The sequence below is a fragment of the Astatotilapia calliptera genome, chromosome 11 (assembly GCF_964374335.1).
Source record: "Astatotilapia calliptera chromosome 11, fAstCal68.1, whole genome shotgun sequence".
Lineage (NCBI taxonomy): Eukaryota > Metazoa > Chordata > Actinopteri > Cichliformes > Cichlidae > Astatotilapia > Astatotilapia calliptera.
In genome coordinates, this window is record NC_137432.1 from 615,203 (window position 1) to 619,832 (window position 4,630).

Here is a 4,630-nt window from a genome sequence, read left to right on the forward strand (position 1 = left end):
ATACTTACTGCTTTTTTCTATCATACAAATAGTAATTGATAAAATTCAGTGGTTTTCATATATACATATTATCAGAGTGTAGCCTGGCATCAGTCTGCCTGTTCGTAGCGATGAGTGTTTGATTGTAACAACAGTCAGTTATTTCTACACTTTGATAGTTGCAGCAGTGTTTCCTGGACACTTGGATTTAGAGCTAACTTCAGCCACTAACAGCATTATTTGGTTCCATTGAGGGCGCACATACATGCATTTGCTGCTCTCACTTCTACATGTGAAAGCGCTCATTGTTGTAGCACACCTGTCCTGTCTCCATCACGACTGCAGCAACATAATGGAATCCCAGGCAGGATTGTTGCTAATCCGTGTCCTGCTTGTTCCTGCATTAGTCTGCGTGTCATGGTGACATGTAGCCCTGCTTCTGCCATGCCAGGAGGATTGTGTTCACCCAGCATGTAGGAATGAACAACTGAGCAAGGGAAAGGTGACACAATGATGCAGAGGTCAAAGGTCTCGTGTGTCCAGTTACACCTATTTTGTGTTTACAGCCTCCAGCGAGATATTTCTGAACTAGCTCACCAGTAATAACAATCACCCGTATTAAGTATCGCTGTAAGAAAAACGCATAGAACAACCAGCTGGAAACATTAACGAAACAAAACGTTATAGGTAGAAATGAGAAAACTTTAAAGGTATTGACACGATTTTTTTCAGGTACTGAAATTTTCTCCAATGGGAAACCAGACGTTTAAAAATTATAAAGATATTAGTAGTAGTAGATCGAGTCTACATGATTAAATGCACGTTCTAACACACCGGCTTAGCTCAGCGCGTTGAGTGTACGACCACATGCTGTACGGCTGAGAGCGGCTGTCCCGGGTTCGAGTCCGACCCACAGCCCTTTGCCACGTGCCCCCCCTGTCCTTTCCTTCCTGTGTCTGTCAAAAAAATATATATATTTACATTCCAATAAAACTGTTTATTATTTCATGTGAAACTTGTTTTCATGTAACTGGTGCAAAAATGGATTTTCATGTTGGAAATAGTGATAATATATTTCATACCACACACAATGATGACAGGAGGAGCTTCACAACAGCACAGAAGCTGTTACAGCCGCTGCAGAGCATCATTTATTTAGGCCACATTTATCTAAATTCCAAAACAATGACTTTATACTCTAACACAGCTATATATTGTAACATTTGGATACTGTAAAAATATTTCTAAAGGTTTCATGCAAATAATATATGTGATATATTTTTATTTATCTTTGGGAGCTATTAAACATTAAATAAATCACTTTGTTGTTCCTGTAACTCTTGTCTGTATAACAAACTAATTACTCTCTAAATGGGCTCAAATACATTAACATGAAGTGGCTCATATTTGATTTCTGCCATTTTGAGAGTTATTGTCTTTTCCCACTGTTTGCTCTTTAAGCCCCACTGCACCTTTATAGAATAGAATAGAATAGAATAGACTAGAATAGAATAGAATAGAATAGAATAGAATAGAATAGAATAGAATAGAATAGAATAGAATAGAATAGCCGTTTGTTGTCATTGTGGGTGCTCCACACCAACTGGAATAAAATGTGAAGAGCAGACAGCAGGAAAAAAGTAAACAGGAGAAAAAAATATGAGTAAGGCACAAAATTAACATAAGCATAAACTTTATTGTTTTAGATTTGAAGAGTTCCCAAAGTATTCCTATTCCTAGGAATCCATCCTTTCTCAGTTTCAGTGGTCAGCGTGGTGGTTTAGGCTCTAGGGCCAGGGTCAAAGGTTAAAATGATAGGTCCATGTTTACTCACTTTTATTGTCGTGGCCTTGGTCTGTCTGACCTCCAGTGTGGTGTGTTCAGACAAGGAAACTGGGAGAAATTATGTGTGTGTGTGTGTGTGTGTGTGTGTGTGTGTGTGTGTGTGTGTGTGTGTGTGTGTGTGTGTGAGAGAGAGAGAGAGAGAGACTGTCTAAATCATGCATCAAAGGCACAACCCGAGAAAGCTGCAGAAACAGTGCAGTGAAATACAGACGCTGCTCAGGACTCTTCGTCTGGAAGGTTCACTCTGGTCATAAATCCTCGGATGGATATTTTCCTTTCGAGGATCCTTTGAAGAGAAACAAAGGGCTGAGCCTGTTGTGGAGATTATCCTGTTAAGCGATGTCCGCCTCGCCCACCCAGGATTGCTGCAGACTGTACAGAGCTGTCCCATTACAGCCAGTGGACAACTTGTGCTGGTTTGCCAACTAGGAGACACTGAAGAATCACTCAGCACATCAAGAGTGTGTACAAACGCTGCGTGGTTCTCACATGGCCACATGTGAAACTAATAGTCTGGTTCACTGCTAATTCAATTCAACATTTATTTGTATGACACATTTAAAAACAACAGAGTCGACCAAAGTGCTTCACAATCAGTTAAAAACAAGAGAACACAATAGAGAAACAAATAGAGATAAATGAGAAGATAGTGGATTAACAATAAAAACATAAAACGGGCCTGTTAACTGGCTGTTAATTCAACTTGAATTAACAGCCAGTAAAAGTAAAAATGTGAGTTTTAAGACGCGATTTAAAAGACTGAAGTACGGATCTCCTCTGGCAGATTATTCCAAAGCCAAAGGCTCGATCTCCTCTATGCTTCGATCGAGACCTTGGTTGTGCTAAGAGCATCTGGTCAGACGATCTCAGTGCTCTTTGGGGTCATACATGTTGAGGAGTTCGTTTAAATAACCGGGCGAAATATTATTTATAACTTTAAAAGTAAGTAAAAGAATCTTAAAATCAATACGATATTATACAGGGAGCCAGTGTAAGTTTGGAGTGATGTGTTCATACACTCTAACACCTGTTAAAAGACGTGCAGCTGCATTTTGGACTAACTGCAAACGATGGCGAGATGAGTGTTGGAGACCCAAATAGAGGGAATTGCAGTAGTCCAGTCTAAAGGTGATAAAGACATGAATAAGTGTTTCTAGGTCTCTTGGAGGAAGACAAGGCTGAGCTGTGGCAATTTCACATAACTGATAAAAACTTGTTTTCACAACTGTGGACACCTGCTTCTCTAATATAAAGGAGCTACTAACACTCAGAGATTGGCAGATTATTCCACGGTGGCAGACTGTCTGAAGCAGTTAGAACAAGACAAGGCTATTGACCAGGCCTCATACCGAAAATACATAAACAGGGTGCACCTTTAAGACCAATTGTCTGCATGATCAACTCTGTCACCTATAACATCTCCAAGTTTCTGGCTTCGATCCTCAACCCGCTGGTGGGCAGCTCTGAACACCACATCCAGAACACCCTGGATTTTGTTGAGAAGGTGAGAGATGTCATCATGGAGGCAGATGAAACAAAGGTCTCGTACGATGTTACATCTCTCTTCACTTGCATCCCAGTCACAGAAGCGTTGGAGGTAGTTCATGAGAGATTACAGGATGACCCCAACCTCAGCAACAGGACCGCTCTCAGCATCGACCAAGTGTGTTTGAACTGTGTCTTCATTCCACCTACTTCACATACAAGGGTCAGTTCTACAGGCAGAAACATGGGGGTGCCATGGGCTCCCCAGTTTCACCCATCGAGGCCAATTTGTACATGGAAGAAGTGGAAAAGAGGGCTTTGCTATCCTACCCTGGAACACCACCAAGCCATTGGTTCAGGTATGTGGATGACACCTGGGTGAAAATCAAATCTCAGGACGTTCCACATTTCATGGATTACATTAACTCGGTGGACCGACACATCAAATTCACCAGGGAGGATATGAAAAGTGGCAGGTTAGCCTTCTTAGACTGTCAGATTTCCATCAGTAATGGAGGACATCTAAAAGCTGACGTGTACCGTAAACCTACACATATGGATCAGTATCTAAGGTTTGACTCTCATCATCCACTGGAGCACAAACTGTCATGGTCCCTGTGCCTCCCCGGCCAGCCCAGTGTGGCCACAAGTGTTTGTTGTTTTTCTCTCACTCTGTCTCTCCTACCTGTCTGCCTGGGCGGAGCTCTGATTGGGCTCCTGCCCTTGGCCCACGCACCTGCAGCTGATCTCGAGCGGATTGCAGTTCTCTGGCTCTTAAGGCTGGGGCTCTGAGCTGTTCGTCGCTGGAATATTGAGTAACTCTCGTTAGTATTGCCTGGCTTCCTTGCGATTCTACTGTTCCCGTGTTTGCCTTCGACTTACCCTCGTCTGTGTAAACAGGTTTACCTGGATCAGCCCTTTTGTGACCCCTGGACCCCGTGAGTAGGAGAGTGAGCTGAGCTGCTTGTGTGGAGACTGTTTGGACGAGGAGCAGAGCGAGTGCGAAGAAGTGTGTCTCCCCAGCCAAGTGATCCCCGGGACCCTGGTGTTTCCCCCCCCCTTCACGTGTATATAGTGCACCAGTGTGATTAATAAAGTGTCGTTGAACTGTGCTACCTCAGTCTGCGCCTGAGTCCGTTCCACTCCCGTGACAGAATATTCCAGCCACCATGGACTCAGCAGATTCAGCTTCCTCCCCGTCTCCCTCCGCCCCGGTCACACTGGAAGCGATCTTACAACGCCACGAGCGAATGCTTGTTCACCTCAGCGAGAATGTCGCTGCCTTAACACTAGCAGCTGCTCAGCGCACTCCATTGCCAGA

At 43.5% G+C, this 4,630-nt stretch overlaps 1 long non-coding RNA gene across 1 annotated transcript; it reads left to right on the forward strand.

Annotated features, from left to right (window-relative positions):
• The first annotated feature begins 3,919 nt into the window (after positions 1–3,919).
• On the forward strand, positions 3,920–4,421 carry LOC113032580 (uncharacterized). Its single transcript, XR_003273902.2, has 2 exons — positions 3,920–4,133; positions 4,210–4,421. It is a non-coding gene; the product is annotated as an uncharacterized LOC113032580 (long non-coding RNA).
• Positions 4,422–4,630: the final 209 nt, after the last annotated feature.